The sequence below is a fragment of the Delphinus delphis genome, chromosome 17, assembly GCF_949987515.2.
Source record: "Delphinus delphis chromosome 17, mDelDel1.2, whole genome shotgun sequence".
NCBI lineage: Eukaryota > Metazoa > Chordata > Mammalia > Artiodactyla > Delphinidae > Delphinus > Delphinus delphis.
Genome location: NC_082699.1, coordinates 78,225,524 through 78,240,815, shown reverse-complemented (window position 1 = coordinate 78,240,815; position 15,292 = coordinate 78,225,524). Strand labels below are relative to the sequence as shown.

Here is a 15,292-nt window from a genome sequence, read left to right as displayed (position 1 = left end):
AGTGTGCCTGGTGGGTTGCGGAGCCTCAGGAGCTCACTGTACCTGGGGTGGACGGGGTTAGCAAGAAAGAGCGGAAGGAAGTGAGGTGGAGGGGATCCTTTTTGTTCTTATTTCTTTGGTTCTTGTTTGTTTTTTTTTTTACTTACAGTATTTCTTTTTTATTTACATACATTCATTTCTTGTTATTGCTAAGTAGTATTTCTGTGAATGTAACACAGTTTGTTTATGCATTCACCAGTCGAAGGACACTTGGATTTTTTTCTGTTTGGGGTTATTATAAAGCCACTCTAAACATTCGTGTACAGATTTTTGTGTGAAGTCGTCATTTCACTTGAGTAAATGCCTAGGAGTGGAATAGCTGATTTGGATGGTAAATGTAGGTATCACTTTCTAAGAAAGTACCAAACTACTTTCCACACTGGCCGTACCATTTTGGATTTTCACTGGCAATGATGGAGACCCCAGTTACTCTGCATCCTCACCAGCACTTGGTATTTTCTGATTTTTCTTATTTTATCCATTCTAGTAGATGTGTATTGATATCCCACTGTGGTTTTAATTGGTTTCCCTCATGGGGAATGATGTTGAGCTGTTTTACGGGCTTATTTGCCATTTGCTTTTTTCCTTTAGTGGAATGTCTATTTGAATTTTTTGCCTGTATTTTCTAGGTTGTTTGTGTTTTGTTTTGTTTTGTTTTGTTTTGTGAGTTATTTGTATATATCAGATATAGTCTTTTATCAGATATGTGACGTGCAAATACTTCCTCCAAGTCTGAAGCTTGTCATTTCATTTTTTTATAGCTGCCTTTTGAAAAGCAGACATTCTTAATTTTGATGAATTTATTTACCAATTTTTTATTTCATGGATAGTGCTTTTGGTGTCATATACAACATATCTTTGTCCAACTCAAGGTCACAAAGTTTTCCTCCTATATTTTCTTCTAGAAGTTTTAGAATTGTAGGTTTTACTTTAAGGTCTATGATCCATTTTGAGTTAATTTATGTATGTGGTGAAGTATAAATTGGGATTTTTTTTTTACATGTGTATATCCAATTATTGCAACACCATTTGTTGTATAGACTATCCTTTCTTAATAGAATTGCTTTTGTGCCTTTATCAAAATACGTGTGGCCTGCATACCAGAAAAAGAAAATGTTTTCATCATTTCAAAGAATCAGCTTTTGGTTTCGTTGATTTTCTCTATTGTTTTCCTGTTTTCTACTTCATTAATTTCTGTTCTACTTTTTATTTTCTTGTGTTAGCTTTAATATGCCCTTCTATTCCTAGTTTTTAAGATGGAAGCTTAGGTCATTGGTTTCAAACCTTTATTCCTTTCTAGTACTATAAATTTTAATGTTATAAATTTCCCTCTAAGCACCGCTTTAGCTGCACCCCATGCATTTTGATATGTTGTGTTTTTATTTTCCTTCAGTTCAAAATCCTTTTTACTTTCTCTTTTGATTTCTTCTTGGCCTGTGCCTTATTTTAAAATATGTTATTTAGTTTCCAAATGCTTGGGGATTTCCCACCTCTCTTTCTATTGTTGGTTTCTATTTTACCAACTTGCAATTTGTTTTCTCTTTGTCCCATCTCTTCTTTGTTCTGTTTTTCTTTTCTATTTTAAAATATTGCTCCACTGTCACTTGGTTTGCGCTGTTTCTGACAAGAACTAATTCTTAATCTTATGGCTCTCATTCTTTATACCTTTGTATAAAATGTATCTTTTTTTCCTCTGGCTGTTTTTAAGATTTCCTCTTTATTTCAATGTAACTTAGTGTAGTTTTCTTCATGTTTCTTTTCCTTGTGGTTCATTGAGTTTCCTGGATCTGTGGGTTTATGGTTTTCATTAACTTGAAAACTTCAGATATTATTTCTTCAAATATTTCTCTGTCCTCTTTTCTTCCCCTGTGAGGACTCAAATAGGCCCTTTGTAGTTGTCCCACAACTCACTGATGCTCTGTTCCTTCTTTTTTTTTTTCCAATCTTTTTTCTATTAGTGTTACATTTTTGTATAGTTTCTGTTGTGTCTTCAAGTTCACTAATTTTTGCATCTATGGTGTCTAATCTGCTGCTAAACTCATTCTGTGTATTCTTAATCTTAAGCGTTGTGTTTTTCAGCTTTTTTATATTTTCCATGTCTTTCCTTAGTGTGCTTATGTTTTAATCTACCATGTTGAAAATATGGAATATAATTATAATAATATTTCAAGTCCTTGCCTACTAATTCTCTCATTTGTGTCATTTATGTGTTGTTTTTGATCTGCTGATTTTTCTCCTCATAATGGGTCATATTTTCTTGCTGCTTCTGCATGCCTGGTAATGTTCCATTCAATGCTAGGCATTGTGAATTTTACCTTTTCGGGTACTGGATATTCCTGTACTTTATAAATATTCTTGAGCTTTGTTCTGGCATATAACTAAATTATTGAAAAACAATTTGGTCCTTTCGAGGCATTCCTTTAAGCTTTATAAGGGCAGGCCAAAGCATTCTTGTCTAGGGCTGAAATTTTTCCCCACTATTGAGATAATACCATTCATAGTACTCTGACCAATGCCCTATGAATTACAAGGTTTTCCACTCTGGCTGATGAAAACAGGAACTACTCTCAGACTATGTAAACTCCAAGGATTGTTTCCTCTGCTCCTTCGGGTGCTTTCTTTTCACACGTGTACTGATCAGCATGCAGAGAAAGACTTGGGGGGCAGGGGGTGCTCTGAAAATGTCCAGAGCTCACAGTCCCTCCCTAGGCAGCTCTCTGCTATTATTCTTCCCTGCAAACTCTGGCCACTTTGGCCTCCCCAAACTTCCACCTCTATTTCCTCAACTCAAGTAGACCACTAGGTTTTCTTGGGCTCCGCCCCCTGCACTGCAAATTAGAAGTTTTTCAGGCAGCAAAAGCTGCAGCAGTTTGGAGCCAGCCTCGCTGGTTTTCCATCCATCAGGAATCATTGTCCTGCCCTGCTTTCTGCCTAATATCTGTTATTCATGGTTTCGTATATTTTTTCCAGTTTTCCAGTTATGTAAGGCAGGAGGGTGAATTTTGTCCTTGTGACTCCATTTGGATGGAAGCACCAGTGTCATCTTCATCATTTTTAGGACTTTGGGTTTTTCTCTGAGTGCAGTGGGAAACCATGGGAGGATTCTGAGTGACTTTATCTGACACACATTTCATAGTTCAATATTAAGAGGGCTTGGCCCTCTTAATATTAGTATTAAGAGGGGTTGCCATATCCTGAGTCCTCTAATTCCTGCCAGCCATGTCTGTCCCACCAACACTTGCTGGGAAACAAGGCCCCCCCAGGCCCACTCAACCGTGTCCCTTGGGCCTCCAGACCCCTGCCCTCCTCCCAGGATTCAGTCAGTCTATTAAACAGAAGGGTGGATGCATAGAAAACTGCTGCCAAGCCTGATCCAGACCAAGGTGGCTCTCAGCATCTACTGCACCTGCATCCATGAACACACACAAGGGCACCCAGGCACACACACCCAGGAGCCCCTTTTCCATTTCAGAATCTCCTCCCACATCTCTGAATCCACGAAGAACCAGTCTTACGTAAACGTGCCTCAGGATTCTGCCCCCAGGGACAGATGGATGCCCCCCACCACCATCCTGCTCTGCAAGTCACAGAGCAGCCAGGCCGCCCTGGTGCCCAAGGAACACAAGACATTCATGGAGGAAGCCTACAGCGCAGGTGACCACTGGCCCCGGGGCTCAGGCAGGGCAGTCAGGTTCCAGCAGACCCCCTCAGTCCCTCCACCCAAAGAAGTCCTGGGGACGAGGGCCAGAGGAAGTCCACTCTCTGGGACCTTGGGGTGTCAAGAGGTGTGGACATAGTGCAGCTTTCAGCAGAGCCTCCTGCCCATCCTCCTCGGCCTTTTCATGTCTCCTGAGGCACCATCCAAAATGCCTTCTCTCACCTACCACCCTCCACTCTCCTTCAGCACCTTTCACACCTTAGAACCTCAGCTTACCCCTGGCCCTCTCACTGGAATGCTTTTCCCCTCATTCAAAGGATGACTTGCCCTCATCCTTCTAGGCCAACTTAAAGTGCCTCCTCCTCTGAGAAGACAGTCCCGACTCTCCACCTTAGTCAGGATTTATCACCCCTTCCCCTCTGTGTGCCCAGGGCCTTTTATACAACTCCCCAGTAATAACTCCCTAAAGTCCACCAATACTGGGTAGGGCTCCCTTGGACTGGAGGCTCCTTCAGAACAGAGCTGGGCCTTGACTCCCCTTTAAGCCGCACACACAGCCCTATGACCACACAGTGAATGAACATCATTGAATGTTGGGTGACTGGATGGAGGATGAAAGGATGAAGGAATGAATAGATGGAGGGACAGAGGGATGGGTGGATGGATGGATAAATGGATGGATGGGTAGATGAATTTTTAAATGGATGAAGAGTGGGTAGATGGATGAATAGATGAATTTATGAGTGGATGGGTAGGTAGATGGATACGTTTATTAATGGATGGATTGATGGATAGGTGGGTGATAGATGAATGGGTAAATGGATGCATGAAAAGGAGGATGAATCAGTGAATGGATGGAAATACGCATGGGTGAACAAGGATGCATTCCCTGCTTGCTTTCTTGCTTCTCATCTTACCTTGAACCCCGGAAGGACTGACAGAACAGTCAGGAGGCCCAGGATTTCCCAGTGTGTTCAGTTCCCAGCCCTCCCTTTCAGATCACTGTTTCCCATTCCCAGCCCTACCCCTTCGCTGCCCACCCAGCCCTGTTAGCACAATGTGACATTCCTACAGCACACCGATCTTCACACTTTCTTGCCATCTGCTTTAACCATCTGCTTCAAGACGCTCCGGGACCTGAATAGTTCAGACCCCCTCCACCTGAAGTACGTCATCGAAAAATCAAGAACGTGGCTCACGGGGACCCCAATCTGGTTCTGGAAACCATCATGACTACTTTGTAGACAACCTGGATGTGGGAACTGCTCGGGCCACTCAGGGCAGGCGTGGGGAGCAGAGGGAAGGCCTGGACCCCAAAGGGGGATCAAACCTTGGTTCCTCCAGACAGCAGCGCCATGATTTGGGGCAAGTCAATCTCATGTGTCCAATGAGCCAAGGGGGAAGGGAGGAAAGTGGACGGACACGTGTGCACCATCCTCTGAACAGTCTCTCGATGAGATTATTATGATCCCCAGAGATGAGGAAACTGAGGCTTAGGGAAGGGAAATGATTTGCCTAAAGTCACAGGGGATGGATGGTTGGGTAGATGATTGGGGGAAAGCTCTGTCTGGCTTTTTAATGAATGAGTGAATAAAAGAATGAATGGAGGGGCTTCCCTGGTGGCTCAGTGGTTAAGAATCCGCCTGCCATGCAGGAGACACGGGTTCAAGCCCTGGTCCGGGAAGATCCCACATGCCGCGGAGCAACTAAGCCCGTGAGCCATGGCCGCTGAGCCTGCGCATCCAGCGCCTGTGCTCCGCAACGGGAGAGGCCACAACAGTGAGAAGCCCGCGTACCGCAAAAAAAAAAAGAATCCACCTGCCAATGCAGGGGACACAGGTTTGAGCCCTGGTCCGGGAAGATATTGCCGTGGAGCAACTGAGCCCTTGCTCCACAAGTACTGAGCCTGCGCTCTAGAGCCCGCGAGCCACAACTACTGCGCCCACGTGGCACAACTACTGAAGCCCGCATACCCTAGAGCCCGTGCTCCACAACAAGAGAAGTCACCGCAATGAGAAGCCCGCGCACCACAACGAAGAGTAGCCCCCGCTCACCTCAACTAGAGAAAGCCCACGCGCAGCAACAAACACCCAACGCAGGCAAAAATAAATAAATAAAACAAATAAATAAATTTTAAAAAATTTATAAATGATATAACAATTTCATGGGATGATCAAACAGCATCACAGGGACCAGCATCACGTGGGGAGAGACCAGAGACCCCCTCACTTTCAGATGCCACCAAATGCAGGGCTAGGGTTTGCATAGACAGGGCAAGTGGGAACCGTAAGGCAGGCAGGAGGTACAGCACGAGCAAAGGCTCAGAAGCAAGAAGAATGATGACGGGTCTTGGACCAGTCAGCGGGCCGGGGATGCTGACAGGCACGTGCAGCTCTGAGCCTGAGATTGGACCCGATCTTCACCTGCCAGCTATGCATGTCGGCCTTCCTCGGTCTCAGTTTTCTATCGAAAAACCGGGTGGATGGTAGCCGTCCTGCCCACCAAACCAGACCACTCTTCCTTTCTGCCCGCACCCGGGAGCTGGAGGAGGGCTACCGGGACGCGGCCAGCAACGTGCTGGTGGCCACCTGCAGGCACTGCTGGCGGCTGGTGGCCCAGCACCTGGAGACCGAGGTCCTGTCAGGCGTCCTCCCGCACCGCAGCCTCCTCTACGTGATGGGCGTCCTGACCTCTAACGGTATGTCCCGTGCTCAGGGCCTGGGCTGGGCCACCCTCTGTCCCCAGGCCAGCAGGGGGAGGGGGAGGTCATGAGGAGAGAGCAGGAGGGGGCGTGCAGGGCTGCTGATCCGCGGGACACACACAGGCTGTGCAACAGTGAAGCATCCCCGTGCCAGAGGGCCATGGGCTATGGCCCGAGCACTCCCGCAGCCCATCTCCCCTCGGCCAGCCTGGGCCACTTCGGGACTCCCAGGGTAGGGCACCAGCGGCTAGCCGAGCTGCCCATCCCCACTAGCCCGTGCTCCCGCTGTCAGCATTTCGACAACAGGCCTGGACAGAATCGGGACGGAGCGAGGAAGCCCAGGAGGCAGGCCTGCCCTGCCACGTGGTCCTCTCCCCGGATCACTGGCAGGCGGGGAGGCCAAGCTCACAGAGGCTGTGCGACGGGCCTAGGTCACCCAGCCTCACGTCCTGGGCCTGTGGGGTCCAGGTCTCTGTGTTTCCTCAGCAGCCGCTGCCTCTGAGCCACTGGAAGGACCGCCTGGATAGTGGGGGTCTCTGAGAACCCCCAGAGAGGACTTACAGGGAAGGGTCTTGCCAGCATGAGGCTCAGCTAATGCAGGACAGCAAACACTGAGCGCCTGTCACGTGCCCGGCTCTGCCCTCAGGAGCTCACAGCCTCCCAGGCAGGCACGCGCCAGCTCTCATCCCTCGCTCATTCATCCGTTCACAAGCATGAGCTGAGCTCCCTTCTGCCCAGCGGGGGAGGTACCGGGCGGCCCTGGTGGCCACAAGGGAGGGCTTCCCGGAGCAGGCAGCCAAGTCTGAGCCATGCCTTGAGGGATGAGTAGGAGTTTGAGGAGGGAATGGTGTGAGTACACCTCAGGGCCTTGGGGAGGAGCTGGTCAGCAGCCTCGGCGAGGGGCTGAGGTCAGGGGGAGGAAAGGGGCGTGGCAGGCCCTGCTCTCTACAAGGAAGCCTGGCGGGGAGGCCTCAGAGGCCGTGCTTGGGAGTGTGGACTCTTAGCTCAGCTTTGCACCCCGTGCCTGGGGCTGGCAGGCTGGGTGGAGGTCCCTCTTTGCCTTGGGTGACCTCCGAAACCCCCAGGGCCATCCCTGAAGCAGCCGCTCCCCCTGAGGTTGGGTTTCCAAAGTTCCGTAAAAGCTTGCAGCCTCCCAGTGTGCCCCTCTCTGAGCCTTGTTTCCCCACCCTTGAGGGGACCCAAGTACATCCCAAGCAACCATGCCCAGAGGGAACCCTCCATTTACCATTGGTGAGCCTGAGGTCCAGAGAGGGAACGTGACCTACCTGAGGTCACACAGCAAGTGTGGCAGGGCCACAACTCCAGACCAGCTTTCTGGACCCTGAGCCCAATTCTGGCTCGCCATCCTCTGAGCTCACCTCCCCAATGGAGCCAGAATAGGCAGAGGCAGGACATCAGTCGTCTCCAAGGGATGGGGGAGATGGAGCCCAAGACCCGGTCCTGGCCATGGACATCAGGTCTGGCCTCCAGGGACCCGTCCTCCGCCCCACAGAGGAGATCTTCAAGGAGAGAGAGAAGGCTTGCTGGGAAGAGCAGCTGGCCCAAGTAGGGAGGGAGCTCTGCCACAAGCCCTTCTGCCGGGATGATGGGGGATGGGAGGCACCCGCTCAGCCCTGGGAGGAGGGAGGAGATCAGGGAGGGAGGGGAGGGAGGGGACAGAGGGGGAGGCAGGGCGAGGCTGTTACAGATGAGTAACAGGTTTGGAGGGGAGGGGACTTGACCACAGTCATGGGACTGGTCTCTGTGGAGTTGGGATTTGAACCTTGGTCTCTAGGCACCTGGCACAGGGTAAGTGTCCTTCCCACCCACCCTGGGGGCTGGATCTGTGACTGAGGGGCCCAGAGAGGATGCAGAGGCCAGATCTGAGACCAAGGGAGGAAAGAAGAGGTCGGCGTGGACTGAAGTTGCCACAGCCGAGGATGGTGTCGTGCTGGTCCATCTCCGGCCACACACCACGTGAAGGTTTTGTGTGGTCGGGAAAAGGGACATGGCGCCCTGGCAGACCTGGGTTTAAGTCCAGATTCAACCAATCACAGCTGCGTGTCGGATGACCTACTTTGCCTCTCCGTACCTTAGTTTCCTCCTCTGTCAAATGGGGGTAAAAGTACCAACCTCAAATGTTCGTTGTGAGATGACAGGAAATAATCCACGTAGTGTTTGGCACTGTGCCTGACAGACAGGAAGCCCTCACTCCCTACATTAGTTATTATTATCATATAGTAGCAGCAGAATAGTAGTAATTAAATGGCATTTAGTGGAAATAACACCAGCAGCAGCAGCAATACAAGTAATTAATAGAAAAATGAGACAGAAAATCACAAGGACACAGAAGACTTGAACAACGTAATTAACCAAATTGATCTAATTGACGTTCCTTTCAAATGTAAATAGAACATTCACCAAGATAGATCATTTGCTGGGCCATATATCAAGTTCCAATAAATTTAAAAGGACTGAAATCAAACAGAGTACATTCTCTGCCCAGAACATCAATTACAGAACGATAGCAAACATACATCTGGAAAAATTCCAAATATTTGGAAGTTAGACAACACTCTTTTAAATACTCCATAGGTCAAAGAAGAAATCACAAAGGAAATTAGAAAATACTTTGAACTGAATGATAAGTAAAACACAATATGAAATTTTGAAAATCTGTGGGGTTCAACAAAAAACAATGCTTAGAAGAAATTTATATTTTTAATGCCTATATTAGAAAAGAAAAAAGTGTATAAAATCTATTTCCTAAACCTCCATTTTAAGAAACTATCCCCGAAAGTGCAAATTAAGTCCAAAGTAAGTAGAGGGAAGAAAATAATAAAAAGTAGAGTAAAAATCAAAGAAACTTTTTAAACGGACAAGCAGTAGAGAGTGAATAAAACCAAAAGCAGGTTATTCAAAAAGATTGATACAATGATAAGCTCCTTGATAGGCTGATCAAGAAAATAAAAAATATTCAGTAACAGCAAAGAAAGAATATCACTGCACATCCTTTAATATGGAATGGTAATAAAATATGATTCCAATAAATTAGGCAATTTCGATTGAATAGACTAACTCCTTAGAAAACACAAACTACCAAACTGACGCGAGAAGAAACAGAAAGTCTGAGAAGTCCTGTATTAAAGAAACTGGAGTCATATTTTATAAACCTTCCCACAAAGAAAACTCCAGGCCCAGATACTTTGCTGGTTAATTTTCTATCACAAGTTAAGGCAGAAGTAATACCAATTCTATCCAAATTCTCTCAGAAAATAGAGGAAGAAGAAACACTTCCAAAACGTTTTCATAAGACCAGCACAACTCTGACACCAAAGCCAGACAAAGACATTACAACAAAACTACAGACCAATATCCTTCATGAAGATGGACTCAAAAGTCTTTAACAAAATATTAGCAAAATAAATCCGGCAATATACAAAAAAGTCCACACACGTTCAGCAGCATGGAATTTCTCAGATCCCAGTCCTTTGGGGCTTTTAACGGAGGCTTTGTTAATAGACACGATTAATGAAATCACTGGCCACTGTGATTAAAGTCAATCTCTAGCCCCTCTCCCCTCTCTGAAAGTTGAGGAGCGAATGAAAGTTCCAACCCTTTAACCATGACTGGTTTCCCTGACAACTTGCCCCCATCCTGTGGTTACCTAAGAGCTTTCCAAAAGCGGAACCGGGCTTGTTATGAACAACAAAAGACACCTTTACTGCTCCAATCACTTAGGAAAGGGTTTTAGAAGTTCTGTGCCAGATGAAAATAGAGATGAAGACCAAATATATATTTTTATTATAAATCACAACATCACAAAGAGAAAGGCTCTCAACAAAGTAGGAATAGGAGGAAACTGACATCTATGAAAACCCTACAACTAACATACCTAGTCACAAATAAATGAACACCTTCCCGCTAAGATCAGAATAAGGCAAAGATGTCCACCCTCTCCACTTCTGGTCAACGTTGCACTGAAGTCCTAACCAGCGCAGTAAGGTAAGAGGAACGGGAACTCAGACACAGATTGCAATGGAAAATGTAAAGCCAGCCTCCTTTGCAGACAACATAATTGCATACACAGAAAATCTCACAAAAGTTTGTTTTTTAATGCTAGAACTATTAATTACTAATAATTGAATTTAGCTAGATCTCAGGATACAAAATCAACATGCAAATGTCAATTGAATTTCTATATACTAACAACAAACAATTGGAAAGTAAGGTTTAAAAACACAATGACACAGCCACATGAAAAACATAAGAGACTCAGATAAATTTAACAAAATATGTTCAAGATCTTTACCAACATTGCAAAGAGAAATTAAAGAAAACCTAAATAAATGGAGCTATATGATCATGGATAACAGGAGTCAATAATGTTTAGATGTCAGTTCTCCCAAAGTTGATTTATAGATTCAGTGCAATGCCAATCAAAATCCCAACTAACTTTATTATAGAATTAAACATAATCTATAAGTTAAAAGTTTATATGGATATCTCAAAGGACCTAGAATAGCCAAAACAATCTTGAAAAAGAGCAAAGTTAGAAGAATTACACTACCTGATTTCAAGATTTCCTATATAGTTATAGTCCACAAGACAGTGAGAACTGACAGAGATTAAACAAATAAATCGATGGAACAGAATAGAAACTCCAATATAAAACCACACTCATATGGTCGATTAATTTCTTTTACAGTGGTACCAAAGCAATTCAATGGGGAGTCTTTTGAACAAATGGTTCTACAACAATTGCGTATCTAGGGGGAAAAAAGAACTTTAATGCCTGTCTTTAACCTTTCATGAATATTAATTTTGAGATGGACCCAAGACCTAAATATAAAAAAACGAAAACACTTCTAGAAGAAAACACAGGAGACAATCTCGCCAACCTTGGGGTAGGTAAATATTTCTTAGGACCCAGAAAGCACTTATCATAAAAAGAAAAAAAGAAATAGATTAATTAGATTTCATCTAAATTAAAGCTTCTGCTCATCAGACAATACTGTGAGGAAAGTGAAAAAAGGGAAACCACAGACATGGAGAAAATATTCACAAGACATATATCTGACAAGGGACTGTATTCAGAATAAATGAAGAACTCTTACAAAATCAGGGAGAAAAAGACAAACAGACCAATTGCAAAAGTGAATCAAAGATTTAAATAGGTATGTCACAAAGGAAGGCATATGAATGACCAAAAGCCAAAGAAACAACAGTCAACATCTTGAATCCTCAGTGAAATGTCAATTAAAACCCGGGGAGCTGCCACTACCCACCCAGGACAGAGCTCAAAGGAAAGAGAAAGACTCGACCAAATGCTGGCGGGGAAACTCACACTGCTGGTGGGATGGTGAAACCTCCTTGGAAAATCGACATTGTCTTATACAGTTATGACTCACCAGTTCCACTTTTAGGTATTAACCCCAGAGGCATGAAACATTCGTACACAAAATTACACATACAGGCATGTTCCCGGCAGCCTTACTCATAAGAGCCTCAAACTGGAAACAACCTGTACTAGGCAGACTCATTCCCTCCCAAAGATCCACCTGAGGAAACTAGAGAAAGAAGAGCGAGTTAAACTGAAACCAAGAGTGAGTTAAACTGAATTGGGAGGTTGGGATTGACATATATACACATATGTATAAAATAGCTAACTAATAAGCACGTGCTGTATAAAAAAATAATTAATTAAACTAAATTTTTAAAAAAACTGAAACTAAGCAGCAGAAATGAAATAATAAAATTCAGAGCAGAAATAGAGAAGTGAACTTGAGAATGCATGCAAAAATGTGGACGAGGACTTCCCTGGCGGCACAGTGGTTAAGAATCCGCCTGCTGTTCTGTGTCCAGAACTCGGAGGACATGCGGTGGAGGTGGGCGAGCATCATCTCCTGGCCTGTGGCCAGAGGGCGGACAAGGCCAAGACCCGCATCCTCCCATGGGTGGACAAGGTCTTGTCACGGATGATTTTCTTCTTCCACTACAACTTCTGGGTGTGACCCCCCGTGGCCCCCTGAGCCCACCAGAACCGGGGTCTGAGAATTCCAGACCTTCCAGGGCCTTGAAGCCCACCTCCCCACTCCCCCACCACCCTGGGCTCCTACTCCATCGTTCCCACCTAAGGCTTCATGGGCTTCCATGAGGACCCCCTCCCTCCACCGCCCCCCTTAAAGAAAACCCTGGGCTCTCACTCGGGGGAATTGGAAGTCCGGGTGACTGCCCGTCACAGCCTGTGATGACGGTCCCCTGACTCTACACCCCGCACCAGGGGCTTCCACCCTGGTAACTCTGAGGGGCTATGCAGCCTGTGAGACCACCGCACACTTGAGGCCTTTGGGCCTGGGGTGGCCACACATCACGAGAAGCTGAACACTGAGCTTCCTACAGGCACCTCCTGATGCTTAAGCCTCATCGACGTATTCGCATTGCTAAACAAAATCACCGGTTCCCGCGTCAAAAAAACACCCAGCTACGTGGCCCCAGAGCTGGAGGCCTCTGCTGAGCCCCCTTGAGCGGCGGCCCTGCTGCCACATGTGACTGCGGCTCTCCTGCCCCTCTGGTGTTCCCACTCCCTGACCCCGCCCCCTTGCCCCACCACCTGACCCCTTGCCAGGACGAAACCCTGAAGCAGAGCTTCCTCATGGCCATCCTCATGCTGGTGGGGGCTGTCAGCCACAACGAGGGCGCCCAAAGCTACGCGCTCTCCCAGGTCTCTGAGCTCTTCGAGTGTCTGATGGTGAGTGCAAGGTCCTGGGGCAGAGGAAGGGCTTCCCGGGACAGAGGGGGCACCTCCCTCAGAGCAGCAACATTCATGAGAGGCACCCACTGGAAAAGGTTGGGCTGATTGGATTTCTAGAGCGTGTACAAGCCCCTCAGGCTTTCACACCTGGAAGCACATCCATGGCCCCCACATGACTTGGTTCCTACAGGGACCCTGAGCTGGCCAGTTACATCCGCTGCACAGCTGATGTGGCTGAGACCCAGAAAGGCCAGCGCCGTCCATTCTGCTAATACTGACCTAGCTCACACCACTAGTTACTAGAGATTCTGGCCTCACAGAACCCCTGGGGTAGTGGAGGAAACACACAAGTGATGGACGATTATATAGTGATAATAAAAATAATAACGGTTCTCATTTACTGAGACCCTGCTGGGACTCAGACACTCTGCTTCTCATGCTTTGCCTCATGTGTAACACAAGGGCAAGAACATCATGTTTTCTGTGAATAAAAGAAGCTCAGAGCAGTTTGGAGACTTGCCCAAGGTCATGCAACTCGTATGGGGGTAGCCAGGATTCAGACGTGACTTGTCTATTCTAAAGTCTATGCTCTAGTTGTCTAAGTGGGGGCCAGGCCACAGAGACCCACCTGGGTAGGTGAGGGTCTAGAGCATAATCCTGGGGGTTACAGGGGTGCGGGGCACCAAGGTCTTTAGGCAGGGTTGAGACTTGGTGGTGGAAGTGACATAGGCCCAGGTGTGAGTGACTCAGCCTTCACCTGGGATTTCCAGCTTCTGATGGAGAAGGAGCCCCAGGACACGCTGTGCGCGTCGACTCGCCACCAGGCCATCCACATCACCTCCAGCCTCTGGTAGGCTCCCCAACCCCACACGGGACCTTGCTCAGCATCAAACAGCAGCCTCACAGCTCAGGCTTGGTACCAGCAGGACAGTGAGCAGGGAGAGATCAGACAGCAACACCCTACTGGGCAGGGCTAGGGACCTGAGCCAGTGCAGGCCACAGGAGGTGGGAGGTGGGCAGCTTATGGAGGCCAGAGCCACTGGGGCACAGCCACTCCCCAGAGTGAGCGGACCCACCCAGACACTCAAGGTCAGAGCAGTCATTCATGGTGAGACCCCAGATTCTATGGGCACTTGAAAAGGTGTTTTTTCCTGTTATCAGGTGTAGGACTTGCTATGTACCTGTAAGGTTTACTTTACTGATTGTGGTGTTTAGGTCTTCTACCTCCTCGCTTAATTTGTGTCCATTTGATCTGCCTTGTCCTGAGAATGATGTGTTAAAGTCTCCTATTGTTAATGTGTTTCTATCTATGTATCCTTCCATCTCCTGTAGTTTTTACTTCATAAGATTTTTACTTCATAAGGTTCATAATGTTATTTGGTGCCCATATTCGTAAGTGTTATATCTTCTTTATGAATTGTGACTTTCAGCGTTAAAAAGTGCCCTGCCTTGTCACAGTTGATGCTTTGAGGGCTTGAGTTTTCTTAGCAGCATCACTGCCTCTGCTCCCCTGTTTTTTCCCATTTGCCCAGTACGGATGTGCCCGTGCTTTTATTTTAACCTTTCAGAATCCATTTGCTTTAGGTATCATCCTATATATAGCATAAAGTTTGGTCTTGATCTGTAATCCAAATTGAAACTCTTTTTATTTTAATAGGTGAGTTAAGTCCATTCACATTTATTGATATGGCGGCTATGCTGAATCTCAACTCTGTCATCATATTTTGTAATTGCACGTGTTTTATTTGCTGTTTTTTATTTTCTATGAGATGTGTATTCTTTGAGCTTTAGTAGTCTTTTTAATTTAGGAAGGGTTGTATTTTTGTTCTAGTTGCTATGTTTGTACTCCTAACCTATTTTAATGCCCTTAGTCCCTTGTTTTCTTATTTAACCTTTTAATATCTGGTTTACCCATTTTTATTGACATCCTTAAACTCCCATCCACTGCCCATATAACAACCAGTGAGATTATTCGTCCCTTCTCCTTCTGTTTTCATTTGCACACTTCAAAATTCGCAGTGTAGTCATCCACCTTCCTCCTTACATTTGTTTTTAGTGAGTACACACACTCACCCTAGGTCCCTTTGCCAAAGATTTCTAGTCATCTCTTAGCTTGACAAAGCTTGTCCTCTGAGATTCC

The 15,292-nt window shown here is 46.3% G+C and overlaps 1 pseudogene; it reads left to right on the top strand.

Moving 5' to 3' along the window:
- The window catches only part of LOC132440354 (maestro heat-like repeat family member 5), a 39,696-nt pseudogene that overhangs the window by 2,924 nt on the left and 21,480 nt on the right, over window positions 1-15,292 (top strand).